This window comes from Alligator mississippiensis, chromosome 14, assembly GCF_030867095.1.
Source record: "Alligator mississippiensis isolate rAllMis1 chromosome 14, rAllMis1, whole genome shotgun sequence".
NCBI classification, from domain to species: Eukaryota; Metazoa; Chordata; order Crocodylia; family Alligatoridae; genus Alligator; species Alligator mississippiensis.
The window spans coordinates 23,063,861-23,089,642 of NC_081837.1; the positions used below are offsets into that span (position 1 = coordinate 23,063,861).

Here is a 25,782-nt window from a genome sequence, read left to right on the forward strand (position 1 = left end):
GGAAGCACTTCAGTGTGAGTGTGTGATAGTCCACAGGGACTAATTAGGTTTGTTCCTGTTGGGGTACAAACAGTTCCAGGCTGCATTTTGCTTGTAATAATTTGTTCTTGTGCAGCTAGTATTTATCTTGCAGCAAAGAAGGTCTGTGCTTTGCCTGTGCCCCTTGAGCAGGGACTTGACTTCCATGAATTTTGATGAGCCTGTTTAGGTGACTAAAGGACTCTGCATATCTGTGGGGGTGTACACAGACAGCATGTATCTGTAACTTCTCTAGCTGCCTGCTTTGTAATGCTCCAGGTCTAGCTGTGGCACTCTGGCTGTCCATCTGTCGTTGTCCTTATTGAGTCATTTGATTTGACCCTTTGAAAGCTCACATGTTCTCTAGCTTGAAGTGTGTTTTGCTCTAAGTGAAGGCTGAGCACCTTACGTAGTCATAGCTCTCCTGGAGCTGAGGCTGCAAGAGGAAATAACCTAATTGCATAAAACTTAGTAACCCTTACAGCTAAAACTCCAGGTGCCAGTCTCTCCTCTGAGAGATCAGACCCATGTCACTCTGTAGTCCTGGCCCTAAGCTTTTTGAAGCCCTTAGAAACTCCCATCACTTTGTATCTGGCAAGCTGCTCTAACCATGATATACTTACTATTTTTCTGAGGGATATGGTTATTATTACTATTATACTTTGCCTTCTTGCTGAATACAGCAGTCAGCAACCTGTATAACCAGAGCTGGAGGTGCTGCTCAGTCCTCTGTGAAACCAGACCCATCATGTTGCCTTTGGGCTTCTTTGAACTTCGAAGAGTCCTCCCAAACTAAGAGGCTCTTCTACTTGACTGGGTACTCTAGTCATAACATACTCATCCCTTATCTGAGACGGAGTTAGCTAGTTCACCCAATCTCCTTGCTGCATTAGCAAAGGCTTTCCATGCTGGCAGAGCAGCCTCTGTCAGGGAAGCCCAGATGTGGGTGAAGCAGGCTAATTTTAATGAGCTATTGCTCACACCTGGTGATGGAGAGGGGCCTGGGGGCCTCTTCCAGGGAAGCCCAGAGCTGACTCTAAGGAGTTGCTGCTTGTGTCTACCTGGCTCCACACCTCAACTTGCTCAGAGGAGCTGACAAAGCCACTGCAAGGAACTCCTCAACAGCCAGGCTTGCTGGTGCCTCCAGAGTGAGTACCTAAAGCATGTCATACCCCAAACACACCAGACCTGCAGAGGTTTGGACTTGTTGTGGTACAGACTTGTGTCCCAGGTTCAAGTCCACTGATGCAAACACTATTACTAGGTCTAGGTGATGTTGAACTGCTTTGCACTGTGCTTGAGCCCACTGAAAAGCACACCCAGTCAGAGGGCATGTCAGTGAAATCCTACTGAGTTTGCCTGGTTGAGCAACAGGAGTGCAGGTGTGCATGTACTGGGGGGAGGATGGAGTAAAACACAGCTAATGACTTTTTCTCAAGGCGGTTATTTATTCAGCTAGTCTCAGCAAGATTTCACATGCATGTGTGGCAGTGCTAAGGATATGACTGAACAGAAGTGACATTGGTTTCCCTTAGTTTTATCCCCTGGGTTGAGAGAAATATGAAAAGGCCAAGCTGGTGTTTTGAGCGATGTGTACCTTGAAATATTAAAGCACTTTAATTTAAATTCTCTAAGGCATAATGAACTTGTCTTTGGCTAGACTTCTTGAGTCAGGCCCTCATTTTCTCTCTCATTTCCCTTCCTCCAACCAAACCAAACACAAACAACAACAACAAAAAATCACCGTCATTCAAGGGGCACGAAGCCTGTGGTTGTCTTCATTTGCTTTCTTAGTTTTGCTCCTTTCAGATTCAAAAGGGTTTTTATTTTTAGTTCCTGTCTGCATGCAGGGCTATAAGCAAATCCTGAGAGTCTCTTTTAATCCTAGGATCTTGACTAAGTAAAAATATATTGCAATATACTGCAAAACTTAGCAACACATATAGACAGAAATTCCATAGCTGCTCAGGCTTTTGAAAAATATCATCCCCTTAAGCCTGCCCCTGGGCTTTGTGTCTCTTAGGAGCCTTAACAAATGAAGGAGACTTGTTACTTTGCTGGGAACTCTAGCCACTAAATATTAGCCAGCTGTGAGAGAGAGAGGGAGTTCAGGAACTCCATCTCCTTGTGCATTAGCCATGGGTTTCCATGCTGGGGCAGGCTGTGGGCAGGCTGTGGGTTGAGAGGGAGGGGCATATTCAGCCCTGCACATCCTGGTGAGCGGAGGGGGTAGGGGCAGCTCTGATTTTTTCTATGACAAAAAAGCCAAAAGTAAATGCTGATGTGTATAGATATCTAGAATGTATTTTATGATGATGATAGAGGCACTGGTAGGCTTCCAAATTGCTTTAAACTTGTAAACAGATCAATAAAACGTTGCCCAACCAATCTCTCTCTCTATAGTGGCATTTCATTTTGATAGCGAAAGAACACTAGTTTGGGTATTTTAAAGAGAGAATTTGGCTTTCTTATCAGAGAGTTTACAATTTTTAAACAGGGAACACCAGGATCTCAGGTGGTGAGACGGGGGCAGAGGAGCCTGTCCAGGGCCAGCACTGGGGATCCAGCTGGAGGGCAGACGAGGTGGCTGACCTGTTGGCCATTTGGGGCCAAGAGGACACACTTGGACAGTTCAATGCAGGCCACTGCAAGGAGCATATTTTCTGGGTGATAGCTGCCCAGATGGCAGACCGGGGGCACCCCATCTGGGTCTGGCAGGTGCACAGCCATGGGGCTGCAGGTCCAAGGGGGCGGATGCTGTTGCAGGTGGCAGCAGGTCACAGCCAGGCAGCAGCCCCTGCTGCCAGACTGCTGCAATGGGTAGAGGGGGCAGGGGCCACTCCAGGTCACAGCTGCTTCAGGAATCCAGCTGGCACAAGGGGTAGTGTCCCGAGACACCACCTGCCTGGCCCTCAGAAGCTCCTGAGGGCAAATAGTCCTGAGCTGTGTGCCAGAGCAGGTTTACATACTGCTGGGGGCAGCACAGGTGCTGGCCCCTGGCTTTAGTTCTCCTTGGCTGCAGATCTGGGAGGACCTGGGCAGGGTCATTTTGCCCCAAGTGGCACAACTTGCCCCACACAAAAGTGCATGTCCAGGCGCATGCATGGAAGCAAAAATCCCCTGCTCCAATTTGTGCTGCTCCTATTTGAGCTGCTGCAAGCGCACGTGCCAGCATGTGTGGATGCGCCTACAGTGTTTCTACCTTTGTGCTTCTCTGAACCCTGACTAGTCCTTCCAAACTAAAAGGAATTTCTGCTTGACTGGGTACTCTGGTCATGAAATACTAACCACTTATTTGAGAGACAGCGAGCAAGTGAACTGCACCTGGTTGCATTAGCAAAGGCTTTCCATGCTGGCAGAGAGAGGACCGAAAATGCATGACACCCAAAATACACTAAAGCTGGGCTGGTGCCTGTTGTGATACAAATTGTGCTTTATCCTCAATTACCTTGCTGCAAACAATTCTGGGGTGTGTGGGTACTGTTCACCTTGGTCCATGGACCCAGTGTGAGGTCTGGGCTTTGCTTGCCCCTTCTGGCAAGGGGCTTTGGTTTGTGGGCATGTTCTGTTGACTTAGGTGTATAATGGGCAAGGCAGGGGGAGAATTTGGGGTGACAAAGCCTTATTCAGCAAAGGATCCAATGCTCACAGCAGGACTCCCTGATAAGTCGACTGAACAGAGCTGACACTGATTTCATTATCCAGGTTGAGGGAAATCCAAAAAAGAGCCAAGGTACCACTTTGAGTGATGGCTACTTCTGACTCTAACTGTTTTTTTTTTTTTTTCTTTTGAATTTTCAGAGGTATAGCACAAGCATGTGTGTGCTTGCAGGTGGTGAGGCCAGCTCCTCACTCCCTCCCTTGCCCCTTCACCCACCACCAAAATTAAAATGTTACAAGCCCTAGACTTGTGGTTGTCTGTCTGTATCTTTCTTTTTCATTTGGCCCTTTCTGATTCAAAAGTTTTCCAGCTTTTGCCTGCACCCACAGCTGGAAGTGTGTGGTTGCTCAAGTGAAGGCAGAAAATCACACATAATTTGGGCCTGTAGGAGCTGGCAATGTAAGAAGGGGCAAGAAAACCCACTACATATTACAAACGTCACAAAGATTAGCAACACTTAAGGCCAGACCTGGAGGTGCTGCTCAGCCCTCTGAGAAATCAAAGCCATATCCTGTTTTCCTAAGCCTGCCTTTGTGAGCCCTGAGCAGCCCTTGCAGACTAAAGGGGCTTTGTCCTTGATAGGGTATTTTAGCCACTAAATACTAATCACTTATTTGAGACAGGCAGTGAGCAAGGTGACTCCAGCTCCTTGCTGCATTGCCAAAAGCTTTCTGTGCTGGCAGAGCAGCCTCTGGGGAGGATCCCAGAGAGGGTGGCAGGAGGCTGACCCTAACCACTTATTGCTTACACCTGTATCTGTCTCCTGCACTGCCCTGCCCAGAGGAGCTGATGAGCCTGTAGGTCCAAGCCACTGTGAGAAGCTCCCCAACAACCAGGCTCCCCAATTTCCCCTGCTGCAAGCAAGTCTGGGGTGTACATGTGCCATTTTCCTCTGTTCAAGTAATGAGCTGGATGTCTGGGCTTCACTTGTGCCCTCTGACTGGAGACTTTGGTTTGTGGGACGGCTGGTGATCTGCCCTGACTGACCTGAGAGAGCAACGGGCACTGTGCACACATGGTGAATGTGGGGAGGTAAGCCTTAGCCAATGAGGTTTCAAATGCATGTGGCAGCGCTGAAGATTGGCCTAGACTTGGCTGCGTTGCCCAGGCTGAGAGAAATATGAAAAGCCCGAGGTAGCATTTTGAGTGATGTGTACATTGGACTGTCGGAGGACTTTCAATTGTGTTCTCTAAAGCATAACACAAGCATGTGTCTGGTTATGGTTTCCAGAGCAAAGGGTGCATGTGTGTGGGTGTGCATGTGCATGCATGCATGTATGTATACAGGAGTGTGCGTGTATATGCACGTGTATGTATACGTGTGTGCCTACTAGTATACGTGTGTGTGTAAAGGCAGCTTTAACGAGTACTAAGTGTGTGGTTGTCTTGATTTCCCTGGTTTGTTAGGGCTCAGAAGTTTTCCAACCTTTGCCCCAGGGCTGGGAATGGATTTCGGTGCAGGAGACATCTTGAAACCTCAGGATGTTCTCACGCTCTTGGAGCTGCGACTCTAAAGGGTGGGGAGCAAAAGCCACCATATCTTGCAAGGCTCTCAGGAATTAGCAACATTTATTGCCCAAACTCCAGGTGCTGCTCAGTCCTGGGAGAAATCTCGCCCGTAATATATTTCCTAAGCTTGCCTTTGTGCTTCTGAGAGCCCTTACAAACAAAGGATGTTTTCTACTTGACAGGGGACTCTAGCCCTTAAAGGCTTATCACTTGTTTGAGAGACAAGGAGTGCAGGGCTGGATTAACCCTTTAGCAAGCCCCTGGCAAACAAACTCGTGGCCCCCTGCTTAATACTGTATATTTATATGGCTTTTTTTTTTCACTCTAGTATGTAAAATAAGCACAATTGGGCCCCTTCTTCACTTAGGGCCTGAGGCATGTGCCTTGTTTGCTCTGCATTAGTCCGGCCCTGACGGAGTGGGTGGACTCCATCTCCTTGCTTGCATTGGTAATAAAGGCTTTTCACGCTACCGAGCAGGCTCTGTCAGGAAAGCCGGAGCAAGGGAGCAGCAGCCTTAGCTTAATGCAGGTGTTTTCAACCTGGGGCACTTTTCGCCGATCTGCCGTGGGGGGCCCCCCGCTCGTCTGGCCGCTGGGGGACTCCTGCCTTCTCGACCAGGCACCGGGGGTATGATGGCCCCAGGAGGTTGAAAACCCCTGGCTTAATGAGTTACTGCCTATATCTGTATCTGTCTCCAGACCCTGCCCAACTCAGAGGAGCTGACACAACTTTTAGGACAGGGGTAGGCAACTCCCGGCACGGGTGCCAAAGTGTGGCACTCAAAGACATTTTGCTTGGCATGCGTGCCTCTGGGTGGATGGCAGGGAATGGTCCGAGGCTGTCTGGCCACCAGGATCAGGCTCCCCCGCTATCCATCCCTGGCATGCCAACATCTTACAAGTTGAAGTTGTGGGTGTTCTTGGCACTCTGCCCAAAAACTTGGCCCTGTTTTAGGAGCTTCCCAACAGACAGACAGTCACTGCCTCGAGTGAGCGCCTTAGCATGTGACACCCCAAATACCCCTTATTTTTTAAAATCAGATTAGCCCTTCTAATCAAGTTTCATTTGCACTTTGCGGTAATAAGAGCCTTCAGGACAGAGGGATGCTGGGTTCACTGCCCAGGTTGAGAGAAATCTGAAAAGCCCCAAGTACCTTGTTGTGTGATGTATGCATCGGACCACCAAAAACCTCAATTTTGAGTTCTCTAAGGCAAAGTGCAAGTGTGTGTTTGCTTACAACCACTTTATTTGAGTTGCATGCCACCCTTTCCAAGGAAGGATCGGGGCAGCTTACAGCAAGGGAAATGCAGCAACTTGAAAGGGCAAGTCCAAAGGTAAAACAAAAGAACAAAATAAAGCAGATGGTAACTGAATTTCTGCTGATTCATTAAAGTGGGGATCTTTCCCAGAGTTTCAAAGTTTTTGAGCAAGTCCTTGTCTAACATGAAAATGGAGAATTTTCTGTGCATTATTCAACTGATGACATTTCCATCACAATGCCTGTCTCTGAAACGTCGCTGCAGGGGGAGGTAGAACTGTGTTCGCACTAAATGGAGTTATGTATAGTGCTTGTCACTGAGTGACAGTCTTAGCTCTGTTGCTGCCAAAAACATCCTATGGATGTTCAGGTAAATGGGGATAGCAACATAAGAGGCCTGTGTAGGACTGATGTGCAGCATTAGAGTTCTGCTGGCTGTAACCACCCAAGAAATGTTGCTGGATAGCCCTGGTTAATACATACAAAAATGTCAGATATCTCAAGCAAGGAAATGATCTTGCAACCTTAGCACAGCACCCATTCAAGCTTCACAGCTGAGAGACATCCCTGCATCCTGAGCATCTGTGACCTCTCATCGGGTCTCAGATATAACTGTGATGAGCTTGGGTGGATTGATCTAGCGCCAGTGAATTTCTCTCATCAAATCCCTTTTGACAGATTTTGTGATGTACATTTTCCTTTTTTTGCATCTTGCATCTTCAAATCGTAAACTCCTCTGGGCAAAACCCAGGCCTTCATCTTTGTTTTGTGCAGGGCTGTGCATGCTGTCAGCACTCACTAACTAGTGGCAAGGATGTGGGCTAAGGCGAGTTGATAGACAGGTGGGTCAGGAAAGTAGAAGTGCGGTACTGTGACACTGCAGGTTCACGGTTACCGTAAATGGCAATGCATGATAGGAGCAGGTGGAGAGGACTGCAGATTTGCACATAATAGGATTTGTATGAGGGAAGGGGGCTGAGTAACAGGGGTTGTGACTGCAGCTCCATTGATCTGAGACCATTTATGCTCTGAAACAGCCCTCACTTATGGCCTTGAGCAAGTCACTTGGGCTCTGCATATCTCAGTGTCCCAACTTGGGATAACAAGTTCATAACAGGACAAAGAGGCTACATTCTCCCAAGGAGGCTAGAGACATGAACTACTGACAGAGGATCAGATTTGGGGTGAAAAAGGCTGGAGGAGACAATGGCCCTAGGAATGTAAGTGAATGTGTCATTCTCTCTCATTTGATTCTCTGATTTTAGACATAGGGATCTAATTAATTCCTGCTGAAGCGAGGGGAAAAATTGCAGGCTGCTCATGGTGGCATTCCCCCCAGCCCCCAGGTTATTCCATGCCAAAATCCCAGGGCTCACCATTTGGCAGTGGTCACAGAAAACCCCATCTGGCAAATGGGGTAGATCCCTGTTTAGACAGCCTCGTACTTTAGACTGCTTGCCCCCAATTGCATTTCACAGGCAATCCTGAGTTGGTAAATCAGCACATGGAGTCCAGCATGGTGCATCACTGAGTTAGACAGCGGGATACCTTTCCAGTTCTCATTTAAGTCAGCTCAATCCTGTATTCCATGCTTCAGTTGCCCCTTTTTGCAAAGGTGGCTCAACTGTGTTAAAGGGCTGTGAAATCTGTGCAAGGCAAGCATGATGAGCATGTTTATATTAGGAAGGCAAGCAGGAATGAACTTTCTCCCACGCTTGGATAGAGCTTATAGATTCATAAATGTTAGGGTCGGAAGGGACCTCAATAGATGATTGAGTCCGACCCCCTGCAAAGGCAGGAAAGAGTGCTGGGTCTAGATGACCCCAGCTAGATGCATATCTAACCTCCTCTTGAAGACCCTCAGGGTAGGGGACAGCACCACCTCCCTTGGGAGACCAATCCAGACCTTGGCCACTCTAACTGTGAAGAAGTTCTTCCTAATGTCCAGTCTAAATCTGCTCTCTGCTAGCTTGTGGCCATTATTTCTTCTGACCCCAAGGGGCGCCTTGGTGAATAAAACCTCACCAATTCCCTTCTGTGCCCCCATGATGAACTTATAGGCAGCTACAAGGTCGCCTCTCAACCTTCTCTTGCGGAGTTTGAAGAGGTCCAGGTGCCCCAGTCTCTCCTCATATGGCTTGGCCTGCAAGCCCTTAACCATACGAGTGGCCCTTCTCTGGACCACCCCAGGTTATCCGCATCCCTCTTGAAGTGTGGTGCCCAAAATTGCACGCAGTACTCCAGCTGCGGTCTGACCAGTGCCCGATAGAGGGGAAGTATCACCTCTTTGGATCTATTCGTCATGCATATGCTGATGCATGATAAAGTGCCATTGGCTTTTCTGATGGGTTCGTCACACTGCCGACTCATGTTCATCTTGGAGTCCACTAGAACTCCAAGGTCCCTTTCCACTTTGTCTCCCTTTGTCCCCGAAGGATCATTTCCTTGAGGCACAGACACCCTTCTTGGGCTCCCATCACTTCAAAACACCTACTCTGCAGTGTGTCCTTGACAAATCTCCTGAGTTCATTGAAATCAGCTTTCATAAAGTCTAGCACTTTCACCCTACTAGTTACCTTACCCACTCGATGTCTTATGAAGAATTGTATTATTAGGTGATCGCTGTCCCCCAGATGGCTACGGATCTGTTGGTCCCCTACCATGTCATCCCCCATTACCAATACCAGATCCAGTAAGGCATTCCCTCTAGTGGGACTGTGTACCACCTGTGTCAGGTGGAGGTCCTGTACACAGGTTAGAAACCTGCGTGAATGGTGGGACTTTGCCGTCTGTGTCTCCCAGCAGATGTCTGGGTAGTTTAGGTCCCCCATGACTACCGCCTCTTTAGCTTTTATGGTCTCCGAGAGCTGCCTCAGGAGCCCCAAATCTAGTTCTTCCCCTTGGTGTGGGGGGTCTGTAGCAGACCCCTACCACCAAATACCTTTCTCCTTGCCCCCCCCCCATTTAACCTAAGCTGTTGCAAGTGAGTTTTTTGTTCGTTTTCTTGGTGAGGAAAATACCCTCCCTGCTCTCACTGTGGCTAGTAGGACTCAATTAGCAGCCTCGGTGACAGTACAATTGAACCCGTTCTCTGTTTTATAGCAGCTGCACCCCAATTTTCTGGTGCCTAGTACATGGAAGTGAATGCAAGCACATTGTTTAGCATTTTTTTATAGCCCCCAGTTATCTGCTCAGTGTCATAACTTTGAAAGCAGAATCCAGCACTACAAAGATAGGAGAGACGCATGCAAGGCAAGAGGGTTTTTTTCTTCCCTAGATCCCTGGAAGGATAAGTGAAACTCAGTTAAATTTGCCACTTGTTACCTGCAGAAATGCTTAAAAATGTTCAGGTTTGGGTCTTGTAACATGCTGGGAGGCACGGCTTTTGTGTTATATAGCACCCACTGAAGCAGGAGCTTCGTTTTAACAGAGCCGTCTAGGTGAGACTGCAATGCCAATACCAGTGGAAAGCTCCACAGTGGTGTCTGGCTGTAAATACCTTGGCAGAAATATCAATGCACACTCTGCAGGAAGCACATTGACCCTTTCGGTTGATGGAGCTGGAAAGACATTTTTGTCAGGGTCAGGTTATTACATACTTGTCCATTATGTCTTTTCTTTACCTGTCCAAACTTTTTCTTTAGCTGTCTTAAACTGCTAGTACTGGCCACTGTTCCAGGCAGGCCACTTGACTCAAAGGCCTGCTGGTTGGACCTAGACTGGCAATTCCTGGCTTCCTGCTCGTGGCAAACTCTTTTCTCAAGGGTGACAGGAGATGAAGTTTTTCGGAAGAAAGAGAGGCCTTTGCATAGGGAGGGAAAGGGAAATAAAATAAGCATGAAAGTTCGGGGAGAAGTGAAGTGTGACAAAGATTATCCCACACAAGCAGTGCAAAGGTCACCCTGTCTATTAAGAAAATTCCTTGATTTCTTTCTTGTATAGCTTAATCTATAGTATTTTAGACCAATACACTTTATACACTGAAGTGAGGTTTACAGGAGAAGTCTCGACCTTGTAAAAGGCATCGATATTTCAGAAACACAACAAATGGGTTTAAAAATGTTCAGTCACATTAAATAATGTATAGATACCTGGAGGGAAAACAACAAATCAATCGCTATTGCAAGTTTACCTCTGCAGCAGTCCTAAGGAAATGTCAACAGTTTTTTGATGCTGTTTCTATTATACCTGCCAAATGGTTTGGATCCTCTAAAAATGGTGATTCATTTTCACTTATGCTTTTCATTTTGGAGAGGAACGCTGTACGCGTTCTTGGTAGTAGCTTAATTCTGAACAAATCCTCATAGATTCATAGATGTTAGGGTCGGAAGGGACCTCAATAGATCATCGAGTCCGACCCCCTGCATAAGCAGGAAAGAGTGCTGGGTCTAGATGACCCCAGCTAGATACTCATCTAACCTCCTCTTGAAGACCCCCAGGGTAGGGAAGAGCACCACCTCCCTTGGGAGCCTGTTCCAGACCTTGGCCACTCGAACTGTGAAGAAGTTCCTCCTAATGTCCAATCTAAATCTGCTTTCTGCTAGCTTGTGGCCATTATTTCTTGTAACCCCCAGGGGCGCCTTGGTGAATAAATACTCACCAATTCCCTTCTGTGCCCCCATGATGAACTTATAGGCAGCCAAAAGGTCGCCTCTCAACCTTCTCTTGCGGAGGCTGTAAAGGTCCAGTTTCTCTAGTCTCTCCTTGTAGGGCTTAGATCTTAGACGTTCAGTATCGCGCATAGAGAGGTCCTTTACGTTTCAGAAGAGCTGCAGTTGTGCACGTTATCACAGCTCCCTCCTTTGTTCATAGCAAAAGGCTCCACAAAGACAATATGGTATTTTTTCCCCAAAAGTAATTTGAAGTAAAACAGCAACAACAACAACTCCCTTCACATTTCCCCCTTGATTTGATAGTAAAAGCCTGTTCAATTGATTTCTGTGCATGACAAGAGGTTGATGGTCAACCCGCAGAGCGTAGGGATTGCCCATTCTTGATGGTGTTCAGACCTCCCCTTTTGACTCAGTTTTACAGTCTTGGGGCACTCCTGGATCCTTGCCCACACCTGTATGCTCAGGTGATGGCATTTGCTAGAAATGTTTTACGCCACCACCCAGTGAGAAGGCTCTGATCCTTTCTTGCCGAGTCAGATCTGGCCACCATTGTCCACACCTTCATAACCTAGGGAATAGACTGCTGCTGTGTTTTCTATGTAATTCTGCCATTGATGACTCTCCAGCAGCTGCACCTGGTGAAAAATATGGGGGCCTGCCCTCTGATGTGAGTGCCTCACTGGGGGTACATTGCTTTGCTGCTCCAGAGCCTGCCCTAGCTTTCTGGGCCCAATTCAAGGCACTAATTTTGATTGATAAGTCCCTACAAAATATGGGCCATAGGTAGCTAAAGAAGGTACCTTCTCCCTTAGAACCAGTCTTGACACTTAGGGCCCATTAAGAGCCATCTGTTGATCTGCTGGGTTTTATAACTATTTATAACACTTTGCTTCTGATGCACATAAATTAAAAGCATCTTCGGTGTGCCATGTGTATTTTATCAACTGTATAGCATCTATTCATTTATTACATTTTTACCAAAAAAGCTTTTAATGTGAAATGTGACCGAGTGTTTGATATGGGAGTCACTGAATTCCACTTTGTATTAGATTTACTGGTTTTGAATAATACAGCCCACCACGAGTGGGGCCACTAAGTTAGCAAGACTCTTCAAAGAGTGAAGGGTCCAGTGGTAAGTCCCGTACTTCCAACTGTCTTTTGCCATGGCGTGAGGGAGGAGCAGTGATGAAAACCTGCTTGGAAATATCAGTTTAAAAACTCATCTATTTTGCTCAAGTTAGATTAGGATTGGACAGAAGCTGTGAAGCATTAGACCATGGTATGGTGATGAAGCTAGGGTGCATAAATACCACCTTGCTTCGCAACTTTGCAGAAAAACAGTGAGGAAGTGCAGCTGCTCTTTGTCAGTGAATTCCACTGTATGAAAACTGCAGTTTACATCAAGTAGTGAGTTACAAATGATTTGTGAGTATTTACTGAGTGAGCTAAAGCTCTGTAAATATTTGCAAGTCAGGATTTGGAATTAGCTCATACAATGCTTGCAAGCACTGGGATTTCTCATCTACTTATCAATGCAAACATTCATTTAACCCTGACATTATATTAACCCTAGTTTACATAACTTGCTGAGAAAGCCGTGAGCTTTTTCTACAGTCACAGTCACATGCAGTCTAGACACTTACACACAACTAAAATGCAGCCCAGATCCATAAAGTCAATTTAAACCTCTGTGTACGGCGCCTCACTGACTTGCTTGGGCTATGGGGTGACTGTAATGGGCCACTCACATTGACACTGAAGCCCAAGGGCTTCTGGGTGAGGATCTGATTGAAGGATTGATACTGAAATGTTTAAGCTAAGAAACTCAATCAGAGGCAAAGTACCTATTTCACAGGGTACTGGATGAGAGTAAGGAAACCTGGTTTTCTGTTCCCAGCTTTGCTACTCACCTTCTTACACGAGCCACTTTGTCGCTCCGTAATTTCCCTTGTGTACTTGGTCTGTCCTGTGGATGTGGCATGAAAGCTTTTGATTTGCATGTGCTGTGCCTAACTCAATAGCACTGCAATCGAGCATGTAATACGTAGGTGCGATTATATTTTTAATAACGCCAATGACTGTACCTGATCTCATGGAAGTCCATTTAATTTTGATGGACTATTTCCCTTGGTTTCTTCATAAACAGCTACATTTAAAACAAACAAGCAAACAACCTTTTTTTTTTTTTTTTTTAAAGGTCCCCGTGGGGGGGGGGGGAAACCTTGCATTTTGCCCTATACATATTTTTGTGATGTTTGCTGCCTGACCCTCATTTTTCTGGGCACCAAAAGAAATCTTTTGTTGAGCGACTCTTGGTGCCCATGTATATTTTCCCCCATTGCAATATAATGGATTTCAGTCTTATACGGGACTGAAATATACAGCTCCTTTTGATGTACTTTAAACATTACCATCTTTGCAAAAGACAATCATTCTTTCCCAGAGATGCCACCTTTAATTTAAAAGACTAATAGTCAATATGATGATGTTAAAATAAAACAAAAGGGATAATTGAACACTGGTGGCATTTAATAACAACTAGGTTTGGTGACATTTGCCCTGAAGGTTTTTGATTTATGACATGTGAGGGCTGCCTTTGAAGTTTTGTGATGAATAGTTAAAATAATTACATGTATATAAAATGTACTTTCTCAGACATAATAGACAAATTGCTTTTCAATTTTACTTTTTGTTGCAGGAACTAAATTAAATTTAACCGTTTAGCACAATTTGTCAGAAACGACTCATCAAAGAAAAATAAGGGCTTTGGGATGCCTTTCTAGACCGGTGTTCCTACTTTTCTTCAGCTGGAGTACATTGATGTCCTGCTAACGTTAGCATGCCTGAAAAACTGCAGATCTGAATACACCTCCTAGTTTGGATTCTACACTTTCAAGGCCATCGTCTTAGGTGGTTTTGTGCCCTATCTAGGTTTTTGTCGCAACGGATAGGAATCGCCTTCCCTTTTCCGTTTTGGACGTAGTTTTCCTTATGTATGTCCCGCCACTTCCTGAATTTAGCTTGGCAGAAAATTGTCGCTCTTTGAAACCATACAGTAACAGCAACAGCAAGCTATACTTTATTAATAGATCTGCACAGAAAAACTTTCCCTATGCTATCTGAAATCAGTAGGGAGTGATATGCTTTCTCCTTTAATGACAAATGGGAAGCTCTGCTGAGGGCCAGGAATTTGGGCCAAGTTTCATTTGTTTGAGTGATCCCAGAGTAACTTATTGTTTCTGGCTTTGATTTGGGAAAATTTGGTGGCTTTGGCTGACTGTGTTTTAACCTCTCTGTTCAATGCAGGTCTTGAACAGGAATCTGAAGGGCATGGCAAGGAGGGACATATCGGTCCCTAAGTAGAATTCAAAGGTCAAATGCTCTTGGAGTTGCTCTGGGGGTCTGTGATTAAACTGTCATCTTCAATTCATCCTTATCCCTCCATTTTTTTTCTATGGGAATAATACTTAACTGCCTCCGCATACTGCTGTGAAGCTTAATTACTCAAGGTGTGTGAAATGCTTTGAGATCATTAGATGAAATAAGCTGTTTAGGTACCAAGTGGTTGTGGTATGATTTGGCCTCTCGTGCATCTGTGTTGGCACCAGTGATCAAGGAAATGAAAAAGCCTGTGCGCAACCAAGCAGGCTGCCCAAGATCTAGGCAGGTCAGAGATCTGGCAGGGAGCTGTTGATTTGCTGTTATTGAGGGGAGGGAGTTTCCACAAAGACAAAATATGTGCTGGGTGTTGCATAACAAAGCCGGTCAAAATGTCCATATCACAAGCACAATATTCCAGTTGGTTAGTTTCGCTTGCAGCAAGCAAGACATCTCCGGTAAAGACAGGATGCTATACTGAGAACATCCAGAGCCATCCTTGTTAAAAAACACAAAAAAACCCAAAAAATCTGTTTATTAAAATAGTGCTGAAAACTGCACTTAGTAATTAAAAAGTAAGTAATGACTCATGCTAGTGCAAGAGCCCTGTGCTCTGGACTTGTGGCTGGATAATAATGGTGAGCGGTCTCTGTCTCAGCCCATTACTTTCTACCATTGTTTATGTTCTTATTCAAGCAGCTTAGTACATTAGTTCTTGTTCTTGTAACCTCTGGGAGATCCACTGCAGGGCTTGTCTTTAACTAGAGGGGGAGTGCAAACTGCAGCTGTTACTATGTGAGATTTGATGTTTCAAAGCGAAGAGCAACTGGCAGCAAGAGGAGAAGTACCTTGAGACTGGGTACCAGTTTATCTTGTTCCTCTCCCTGTTCTGCAGGGGAGCTGGCACCAGTATAGATATGAAAGAGCATGTAAGATATGAAGAACTCAGTTGACCTAATCCAGATCCGTGGATCTTGTTTTGAATTCAGAAATTGTTATACAGTCTCCATTACTATGGTATCTAGCACCTCCCTGCCTCTCCTGGATGAGGATATCTATGTAAATGATTGTGAAGTACTGTTACCATGGTATAATGGAGAGCTGGAGCATGGATGATCAGGTTTTTCAAAGAGATTTAGGTGCCTAACACACAAATCTGCAGATGCTGTTGGAAAATCCTGCTAGGCAGGTTCGGTACCCAACTCCTATGAACTTCCAGACTTAGGGGAGACCAAGGGTGAATCTACTGCTGCTGCTAAGTGGTGGATAAATCACATTGCCTTATTGTGCCTAATTCCCAGCCTGTAAAAGGGAATCTAGATACTGATGTCCTTTATAAAGACCTACGATGAAAAGTAAATATGCTGGCAGGGGGGGCGGGAGTGGGGGGCAATAAATACACCATTAGTTGGTCTGAGTATATTTACAAAATCATCAGAAGCATCCTTTACAACTATTTGGAAAAGAAAAAAATGCAACACAGGAAGAGGGAAGGAACCCTTTGTAGATGATTGATACAACCAGAGATTATGTACTGATATTTAATGATCAAAATGCTTGCAGCAATAGACCTCTTGCAAAGGCTTCTGGAACAGAAAAGCTATTTTACTTAATAGAGCTACTGATCAGTATATCAATCTGCAAGTCCCTGTTGAATGCAGAGTGGTTGAAGGGACGGAGGACAGGCGTGAACTAAGGAGATGTTGATTTTGTTATCAGCCCTGCAGCTTTTGTCATCCAGGGGAAAGTCAGTTCTTCTCTCTGTGTTTCTCTAACTCTCGCCATCTGTTGTCTATGTAGTTCATAAGGAGCTTAAGCCAGAGACCAATTATAATATCAAGCACTTAGTGCCGTGGGGCCCTGCTCTTATTTGGTATCCTTATAGTACAATGCATAGGCCAAGTAGAAATCAGAAGGATGCTTGTGTGTTTCTTCCTCCCCCCCCCCCCAGTCAACACGTGTTAATTGAGCCTATGTACCCAGATGGCATCCACTCCCCACTGTAAAATGTGCCAGTATTCCTGGAGCAAAGCACAGTGGAGAGTGCGTGCATATGTGCGGGAGTGTTGGGGTGGCAGGCAGTTGCATTTGAGTGTTATCTGTATAAAGAGTTTGAAAAGTGTGTGTGTGTTTAATCCAGCCCTTTGAGTGTGTGAGTATTAGTATTGTTCTATGTCATGCAGACTTACACACGCTGAACCCTATTAATAGGATGCCTTGGACTTTAATGTTTGCAAAGAGCAAATTTCACATTGAATCGGGTTGTCAAAGTGGCTTGGTGCAGAAGGCCAAATCTGTGCCTGTCCCACCCTGAGATTTGATGAGTGCTTCACTTGGAAGTGCTTCAAAAACCTGAATGCTTCAGCCACGGACTGGCGTACAGACTGCTGCCTCACTCCCCAGCTGGAGCGTCTGTGCGTGATTCATAGCTTGTAAGGGGCTGGAGGGACCTTGGCAGATCATCGGGTCCAGTCTCCTGCACCAGGCAGGAAAGACAACTGGGGTCAAATGACCCCAGCAAGGTGACCATCCAGTCTCCTCTTGAAGGTTTACAGGGTAGGTGATTGGCTGATCGCACCACCTCTGGAGGGATCTTTTTCCATAGTCTGGACTCCCTGATTGTGAACAACTTTTTCCTAAGGTTGAGCCTGAATCCATCTTCCAGGAGTTTGTGGCAATTCCTCCTGGTTTTCCCCTCGGTACTATTGCTGTGCTGCACAAAATACTTGTAGGGTGTGCTGCAATGATGATTTGAACTTGCTGGGTGAACTACAAGGCCCCTTCAATGGCAGCGTCCCTTCAGGATCACGTGAGCTGTGTCTGGTTGCAGAACTAACTCCAAAGGACCAAATGCTGTAGTACTTAACGAAGCAAATATCTTTGTGAACTCAATAGGTGTTTTGTCCTTTTCAGCACAGCAGTTGTGTTCCCAAAAGTATTGGATGCAATCATGGCTTAGTGTTTTTAAGTTTTTGGCTCCTGTCCACTCTTTTGTACCATTCAGGTTCTGTTTTCCTCTCTCCTTATACCCGGACAAATGAAAGCAATTCATGTACTGCTTTCTTTTTTTCACAGTTGCTGTCTCTCTTACAGCTGACCGGTGTGCTCTCCCTGCAGTCTAATCTGCAGAGATCCCCAAGGTCAGCCTGATTTGAATAGAGCTTTTCAGTTTTTGCATGGCGCTTCTGCATGTGTTGTAGTGCACAAACGAAGCACATTGCCCAGGAACAACCATGCTGGGCTAATTGAGTTAGCTGGGACCTGTGTTTTACTGCAGGGCATGAGGGATCTGCACTTTATAGTGAGTGTTTTCCAAGCATGTAATAAGTGGGATTGGTTAAAGCTGTCAGTTAACTCATTCTACAAGGCGAGCATGAGCAGACCTCATTGTGTTAGCTCGAATGGCCACTTTTCCTTCTAGCGGAATTACCCGAGTCCTGGTGCTAATTTTAATAGATATTTTAAATCTGTTAAACCCATGGCTGACCAAGAAGGCAGAGACTTTGGGGGAAACAAGGCAAAGCTCCCATGCACCCATTCCTGCAACTGAGTTATGTTCCCTCCATGCACATTGATGGCTCCTGGCTCTTCATCCTGTTGGCATGAGGGGTTTCTCCAGCATCTGGAACTGGCTATGAATGGGGCAAATCATGAATTGTAACCGGGACAAATACCCGAGGCTTGATTTGTGGAAAAAATTAAAGAAGCATACAGTTACTAAGATTCTTTTTTTTTTTTTGTGCACGGACTAAAAAAGAGGGTTTCATCTGCAAGTCCAGATTCGGGTAAGTAGGTCATAGGTGCACAAGAACTGCCCCTGGAGACAAAACAGTGGCTCATCTGTGGAGAAGTTTGTGTAGTATAAGACTTCTTGTGTGTCTCCATCATAGCAAAAGAGAGGGTTTGAACATTGCTTATCCATTCCACAGTATTGGTTGCACTTGAAAGGGCATATCCCGATGTGCAGTTGCCATGGTTAATGGGATAAGCTGCTGACGTAAGCTGCTGGATAAGCAATAATATAAGGTGTTTTGCTTTGTTCTCCAAAGGCTTCTCAGGAGAATATGATCACGTATGCTTGTGGATGCTGGGAGGATCTGATGTCAGCATTCAAAACTGACGGAGAATACAGAGAACCAAGTTGCTCAAGTTGGAAAGAATTGCGTATCCCAAGACCTCTGTCCCTGGACTCGTAAGTGAACATCAGCTTTAAAACGTAGCCCGTTTTCAGAAAATGCCCTCTACCGTTACCCTCCATGCCTCAAAATGACTTTAGCAAACCATTCCTTTGCCCCATGCCAGGTCTGTGCCAAGAGGTAGCCAGCCACTGCGTGTCATCATTGCAGAGTGAGCTGAAATGATGAGCAGCTGGGTCGGAGCAGCATGATTAAGTCAGTCTCGGTGTTGATAGCCAGACTGAAAAGTCATTATTGAGTTGTTGTGTCCTTGAGCGTGCCGTGCTTCTCTGGGTATTCCTACTTGTAGGGACATCGTTGTGATGGGACAAGCAGGAGTGCTCTGTGATTTGGTCTCTAGCACTGTAGGATGTATTTGGCTGTGCTGGCACCACCTCTGCAAGCACTGGAACAGGTTACCCAGAGAGGTGGTGCAACCTCCATCCTTGGAGGTTTTTAAGGGCCAGCTTGACAAAGCCCTGGCTGGGATGATGTAGTTGGGGCTAGTCCTGCTTGGAGCAGGGGCTTGGACTAGATGTGACCCCCTGAGCTCCCTTCCAACCCCCATTTTCTATGATTTGATGCATGTGCTGTGCTTCTCTGAGCGCTCCTACTCATAGGGGCATCTTTGTGATGTAATAAGTAGGACTTCTCTACGACTCAATTCTCTAAACTTGTAGGGTGTGTTTGCCTGTGCTGCTGGCTGCAGAAGGAACCTGGGGTTATTATGGAACCATTCTTGTCAGGACAAATTTGCTTTGTCAAAACAGACTTTCCTTGTCAATGTCATGTTTCCAGGGAAATCTTTCCTGCCAGTACTCACTCAGGCACTCTCTTTATTTTCCAGTGCCATCCTGCACTGGGATTTGCATTCTGCTGTGCCAGGGGTGGGCAAAATGCAGCCTGCCAAGCCAGTCTATCTGGCCCAAAGGTCCCCTAAAAAAATTAGAAAAATAATCTTTATCTGCCGCTGGCTGCCCGTCATGCAGCCCTTGATGGCTTGCCAAAACTCGTTAACTGGCCCTTTGCTTGAAATAATTGCCTGCCTTGTGCTATGCTAACAGGATAGGGAAACGATGTAAAGGAGGTGAATAACGCAATACGATAGCTTGTTATCTTAAGTTGTCTAGCTGTTGGTGGTAGGTCTCACATGAATAATCACCTATGCACAAGTGCTGCCTACTTGATTTTTACCTGGGTGTTGTGTCTGTTAAATATGTGCCGTCACCCAGCAACATGTGCACAGCCGGCTTCTCCCTCTCCTTTACCTGGGTCGCTCTCTTGAGCTTGAGATCACAGCGGTGACTTGGAGAGAATAAAGTGTCGAGTGGGGAGAATCCATTCTTGCCTGCGGTATCCCTCAGGAGGACATCTGGTGCTTTGGCCTCAACGTGACCTACAGAAACGTCTCTTGGCAGGCAATCAATGGTAATTTCTTTCATTATAAAGTGTGTCAGCTCTGTCCTGTCAGGAATTTAAACCTTATGTGTTTAAATTGCCGGAGAATATATAGGGCTGCTTTTGAATGGGGATTGGTGTGCTGCTCTTGTGGCGTGGTTCAGTACCCACCGAGGTGCAGCTTCTTTAAGCCCAGGTTATGGAAATGGAAGTCTCCTCCCTTGCTTGCTGCGAGGGCCTTATGGCTAAGGGCAAGCACAACTCGAGAGCATCCGAACCCCAAGCCTCTGGGCTTGGGCCTGCAAGTAGGATGCCCACCAAAGGTTTTGGAAACCTCTGAAGCCCCAGATGTGGGTGGAAGATGTTTGCTGGTAGTAGGGCCACTTTTGGGTCTGGACTCTTGAATTTGGAGTTAGTTTTGGCTAAGGTGGCCTCGGATACAAATTTAATTAAAAAAATCGTCTTCTGAATTGGGATTGTAGCATTTTGTACCAATGTATAAGCAAATGAGGCTTCAAGGCAAGTGAAAATCAGACAGGTTAAGTCCAACAACCAGTCGCAGGCATGTGCCGGTATAGCTCGGTTCTAGTTCTGACAATGGGATTTGTTTGCAGCTCTTCACAACAGCGTTTAGCAAGCAACCCCCTCAAGAGGGAGTTCATCCTCCTGTGTTCAGTACTTCCCTTGGAGTGCCTTTTGCAGTCTCTGTGAACAAAGCACCCCTGGACAAATAGGGAGATAGTTTATGAAAGCTTATAAAAAAATGCCCTGGAAAACTGAATTAGAAGTGATCATGTGACATCATGATAGCCCTTGCCAGAGCATCTCACTCATCTATTTATTTATTTAGAAAAAAGAATTGCTCCTTGTCAAAATCATGCCGGTGCCTGAGACCTTACAGACAATGTGCTGGCAGAAGTAGATCAGTAGAAGCTGGGGGTCGGGAGAGTAGAAGATAAATTATTCAGATATCTGAAACATTTTAATGTCATTAAGTAATTTCATCTACCAGGCTTTACAGATGTGTGTCAATGTTCACATGCATTCTATATAGAGCATAGGACTAAATTAAGCATTCAAAGTGCTGAACGCTCCCTAAGATGTGCTCTGTTGTGGTGCTATTCTTCTCAAGGCTTTAAATGCACATGCCAGGGGTGACCATGTTTCAGTGGTGCTCTGTGTTTGTGCAGAGGAATTGTTTTTGCAGAAATAACCTTGGCGTAGATATTTGCTCTTTTTCAGCGCTTTCACATTTTGATTGGCCCTGGAGCAGAAACACCTGAATGGTCTGGGAGAATGTATTGCTTTTCAGAGTAGGGAGCCAATCATGCAAAATGGCAATTGGACTGGTAATGTTGTACATGCTCTTTGTGCGAAGCGAAGTGAAGGCCAATTGAACTTATATCCATACTGCATGGGGTTCACCCTATACTGAGCTATATTAGGTTGTTGGCTCATCGTATTTTTGTTCACCAGTACTGGGCATAAAGATGTTCCCAGGATTATCACCACTATGTCAGATGGAGCAATGGTCGCAGGATGGAGCAGATAGTCAGATGGAGCAAACAGTCACAGAACAAGGAGCAATGGTCTCAAGTTGCAGCAAGGGAGGTTTACGTTTGATAATAGGAAAAACTTTCTCAGTAGGAGACTGGTGAAGCACTAGAATAGGTTAATAGATTCATAAATGCTAGGGTCAGAAGGGACCTCAATAGATCATCGAGTCCAACTCCCTGCATAGGCAGGAAAGAGTGCTGGGTTCAGATGACCCCAGCTAGATGCTTATCTAACCTCCTCTTGAAGACCCCCAAGGTAGGGGAGAGCACCACCTCCCTTGGGAGCCCATTCCAGACCTTGGCCACTCGACCTGTGAAGAAGTTCTTCCTAATGTCTAGTCTAATTCTGCTGTCTACTAGCTTGTGGCCATTATTTCTTGTAACCCCCGGGGGTGCCTTGGTGAATTAAACCTCACCAATTCCCTTCTGTGTCCCCGTGATTAATTTATAGGCAGCTACAAGGTCGCCTCTCAACCTTCTCTTGAGGAGGCTGAAAAGGTCCAGGTTCTCTAGTCTCTCCTCGTAGGGCTTGGCCTGCAAGCCCTTAACCATATGAGTGGCCCTTCTCTGGACCCTCTCCAGGTTATCCACATCCCTCTTGAAGTGTGGCACCCAAAACTGCACGCAGTATTCCACTGCGGTCTGACCAGCGCCCGGTAGAGGGGAAGTATCACCTCCTTGGATCTGTTCGTCTTGCATTTGATGATGCACGATAAAGTGCCATTAGCTTTGTCACACCACCGACTCATGTTCATGTTGGAGTCCACTAGGACTCCAAGATCCCTTTCCACTTCCATTTCACCAAGCAGGTAATTTCCTAGGCAGTAGGTATGATGGCCATTTTTTCCTCTCTAGGTGCAGCACTTTGCATTTCTCCTTGTTGAATTTCATTCTGTTGTTTTCTGCCCATTTGTCCTACCTGTCAAGGTCTGCCTGTAGTTGTTCCCTGCCCTCTGGCGTGTCCACTTCTCCCCACAGTTTTGTGTCATCTGCAAACTTGGACAGAGTACACTTCCCTCCCTCGTCCAAGTTGCTGATGAAGACATTAAAGAGTATCGATCCAAGGACCGAGCCCTGTGGGACCCCACGGCCCACACCCTTCCAGGTCAATACCGACCCATCCACTACGACTCTCTGGGTGTGACCCTCTAGACAATTTGCCACCCACCGGACTGTGTAGTCATCCAAGTCAAAGCCTCTTAACTTGTTCACCAGTATGGTGTGGGATACCGTATCGAAGGCCTTCCTGAAGTATAAGTATACAATGTCAACCCCTACTCCTGCATCAGGGCATTTTGTAACCTGGTCATAAAAAGAGACTAGATTAGTCAGGCATGATCTACCTGCTATGAACCCATGCTGGTTTCCCCTCAGCATAATTTGTCCTGCCGGGCTCTCGCAAATGTGAGCTTTGATAATTTTTTCAAAGACTTTGCCAAGGATGGAGGTGAGACTGACTGGCCTATAGTTGCCTGGGTCCTCCTTCCTTTCCTTCTTGAAAATGGGGACCACATTGGCTCTTTTCCAGTCCTCCGGGACCTGGTCTGTGAACCATGAGTGTTCAAATATTCCTGCCAGTGGCTGTGCAATGATGTCAGCCAGTGCCTTCAGTACCCTCGGATGGAGCTCATCTGGACCTGTCGACTTAAAAGCATCCAATTCCTCCAAGTGACTCTGCACCATCTCAGGGTCTACGCATGGCAGTCTGGTGCCTTGCTTCTGCCTCTCTACAATCCCAGTGAGAGCCTTGTCTTGCCCCTCACTTAGGAACACTGAGGCAAAGAACTCATTGAGGAGTTCAGCCTTGTCCCCCCTGTCCATCACCAATTGCTTCTGCCCATTTAGTAGGGGTCCTATTTCTCCCTGGGCCTTCCTTTTACTCCCTATATATCTAAAAAAAACATTTTTTTTTTTTTTTTGTTATCCTTTACTTGGGATGCCATCCTCTGCTCCATGGTAGCTTTGGCCCATCTAACTGCCTCCCTACAAGCGCGAGCAAAGGAGGTATACTCCTCTTTGGTAATCTCCCCCTGTTTCCACTTTTTATATGCTCCCCTTTTAGCCCATAGGCTGCCCTGGATTTCTCTAGTCAGCAAAGGAAGCCTCCTGGCCCCTTTCCCTCTTTTTCCTCGCATCGGGATCGTCTCCCTCTGTGCCCGAAGGATCATTTCCTGAAGGCACAGCCACCCTTCCTGGGCTCCCATCTCTTCAAAACTCCTACTCTGCAGTGCATCCTTGACTAATAGCCTGAGTTCATTGAAATCAGCTTTCCTAAAGTCTAGCACTTTCACCCTATTAGTTACCTTACCCACTCGATGTCTAATGATGAATTCTATTATTTGGTGATCACTGTCCCCCAGGTGACCACCGATCTGTAGGTCCCCTACCATATCATCCCCCATTGCCAATACCAGGTCCAGTAAGGCATTCCCCCTAGTGGGACTGTGTACCTCCTGCATCAGGTGGAGGTCCTGTATGCAGGATAGGAATGTGCATGAATGGTGGGACTTTGTTGTCTGTGTCTCCCAGCAGATGTCTGGGAAGTTTAGGTCCCCCATGACTATCGCCTCCTTAGTTTTTATGGTCTCCGAGGGCTGCCTCAGGAGCCCTGAATCTATTTCTTCCCCTTGGTGTGGGGGTCTGTAGAAGACCCCTACCACCAAATCCCTTTTTCCTTGCCCCCCATGTAACCTAACCCACAATCCTTCTACTTTCTCCTCCTTCAATTTAGGTTACCTGTTGAGGTGGTGGAGTCTCCATCCTTGGAGGTTTTTAAGGCCCAGCTCGCCAAAGCCCTCACTGGAATGATCTAACTGGGGCTGGTCCTGCTTTGAGCAGGGGTTGGACTAGATGTGACCTCCTGAGGTCTTTGCCAGTCTCACTATCTATGATTCTGCAAGTTGTAAGATTTGCTGTATCCCATAAGCAAGCTCAGATGATTGTACTTATTTTGCAGAGGGAGAAAGTGGGGTCAAGAGAGGTTAATGATGATTTTATTGTGCTTATATGCTCTGGCAGTGCTTCTATGGTCCCTCTTCTCTAATGGCTTAATGCCCCAGCTAGTCTTAAGTTCATGAACATTAATAATATTAGTTTTATATACATTTCAAAGCACTTTTCCAAAGGAGGTTAATCTATGCATTTCTATTCCATACAGATGGAGAAGCCAAAGAGCAGAGAGGCCCGGATTCATGCAACAAACCCGAGTCATGGCTGGAAACTAAACTCAGGTCCAGGGTTTATTTTGCTAGGTCATATTGCATTTGCATAGGAGTATCAGTGAGCCTACTTGTGCACTTCCTAGGACACCGGACATCAAACTCCCATGTGGTAAAACTAGAAACTCAGTGGGAATTATCCATATCTGTCACTCAGACCTCTTATTGCAAATCCCAGCAAAGTGAATGCAACTATTCAAGGAGGAAGGTAGAATTTGGTGTTAGAATAGTGTGTGTATTAGGAGACCACCTATTTCTTTTGAGTTAACCTGAAAGCAAAACCTTTTGAAATGTTTAATCCAAACACAAAATTGTAGAAAAAATAAAAAAAAAGTTTCAGGCCAAGCAACATTAAAAAACAAAACAAAACAAAGTTGTTAAATTTCGTAACAAAACACCATTTTGGAAAAGGTGAAAATGAGTCGGGATTTTGTGGCAGGGGGGCAGGGGGAATGTAATTTTAACAGAGGGAAATGTTTCACTGAAATCAACAGGAACTCATCAAGCATTTCAGTTGACCCCAAACTGCACATTCTCGGGTGAAAAATGTTCAGATGAGAGACTTCACTGAGCAGAAGAAGGGGATCAAGCTTGTCCTGGTGCAGAGGCTTTTACAATCCAACTTGAGCTTTCTCAGAGATGAAGTAAAGCTAATGTCTTGTGATGGTCCACAAGGTAAAGCTTCCCTATGTGTCTATTTTAGCAGCTGATGGGTGGCTTCAGCTGGGGTTTTGGTAATCCTCTAACTGGCATCTTTAGTAGTATTCAATCAAAAAAAAAAAAAGAAATCTGTCACAAAGAGTTACCCCAGGGTGCTGTGCTTGTGGAACCAGACTAAGGCAAGCTGGGGGAGCTTGCCACATGTCTTCCTACCTATATCTCGTGAATACACAGAGGACTTATCTCTTTCTTTTGCCATGTTTGCAGTTGTCAATCTGGCACCTATCAGCAGCACTAGAGCAGCGCTAATGGGAAAAGACAGTGCTCACTGAAACCC

At 45.9% G+C, this 25,782-nt stretch overlaps 1 long non-coding RNA gene across 1 annotated transcript; it reads left to right on the forward strand.

Moving 5' to 3' along the window:
- On the forward strand, positions 1-25,489 carry LOC132244833 (uncharacterized). The gene is made up of 4 exons (XR_009456680.1): positions 1-1,166; positions 18,488-18,630; positions 19,846-20,041; positions 24,725-25,489. It is a non-coding gene; the product is annotated as an uncharacterized LOC132244833 (long non-coding RNA).
- Positions 25,490-25,782: the final 293 nt, after the last annotated feature.